The 805-nt window shown below is 44.7% G+C and overlaps 1 protein-coding gene across 1 annotated transcript in view; it reads left to right on the forward strand.

Annotated features, from left to right (window-relative positions):
• The window catches only part of UMOD (uromodulin), a 23,992-nt gene that overhangs the window by 21,921 nt on the left and 1,266 nt on the right, over positions 1-805 (forward strand). The gene's annotated exons all lie outside the window — the stretch shown is intronic.

The raw sequence follows: 805 nt of genomic DNA on the forward strand, positions 1-805 counted from the left end.
GTGCCAAGAACCATGTTTAGTTCTGGGGTGAACACAACAAACAAGAAATCCTACTTCTCTGCTTCTTCTTTGCTCTTCTGACTGCCTGGGGTCCCAGGGTGTGCTGAAGGGCTGGACTTGAGTTCTGAAGAGGCAACTGTATCTATGGAAATGCCTGGGGTGCCTGGACCTAGGGCTGGACACATGCACACATACCTATGCTGTGTCCCAATAGTACATATGTGCACACAGACACAGGCATGCCCAGATAAGCACTTGAGAATGTAGGTCATCCAGACATGTTTGCCCACACACACAAGGTCACGTACATGCATTCATATTTGCATGTACAGATGCACAGAAAGCTGCAATTGTCTGCGTGCATATTTGTGTGTGCAGATGTACACACACTTATTGGAAACCTGTACCCAAAGGATATGAACATACCCCAGATCTGTATCTTGGGCACTTCCTGAAGCTCCAAGGCTCCTCTCTGACACCTTTTCCTAGATTCATTCAATAGGTGACGAATATTCATTGAGTAATACTATGTGCCAAGAAGCATGCTTAGTACTGGGGTGAATACAACAACCAAACAAGAAACCCTACTTCTCTGCTTCTTTGCTTTTCTGACCACAAAGGCCAGGGACAGGTGGCATTTTTATGGCCACCTATCCCTGGACTTTGTGGTCAGAAAAGCAAAGAAAAAAACGCATTTTTATGGCCACCATTTTTATGGCTACTGAATTGTCTAAAAATCTAGGTGAAAAGCAAATCTATGCAACAGCTACTGGTACCTGGATCTAAGGAGGTTCTTACACTAACC

Source organism: Mandrillus leucophaeus, unplaced genomic scaffold, assembly GCF_000951045.1.
Source record: "Mandrillus leucophaeus isolate KB7577 unplaced genomic scaffold, Mleu.le_1.0 Scaffold162, whole genome shotgun sequence".
NCBI classification, from domain to species: domain Eukaryota; kingdom Metazoa; phylum Chordata; class Mammalia; order Primates; family Cercopithecidae; genus Mandrillus; species Mandrillus leucophaeus.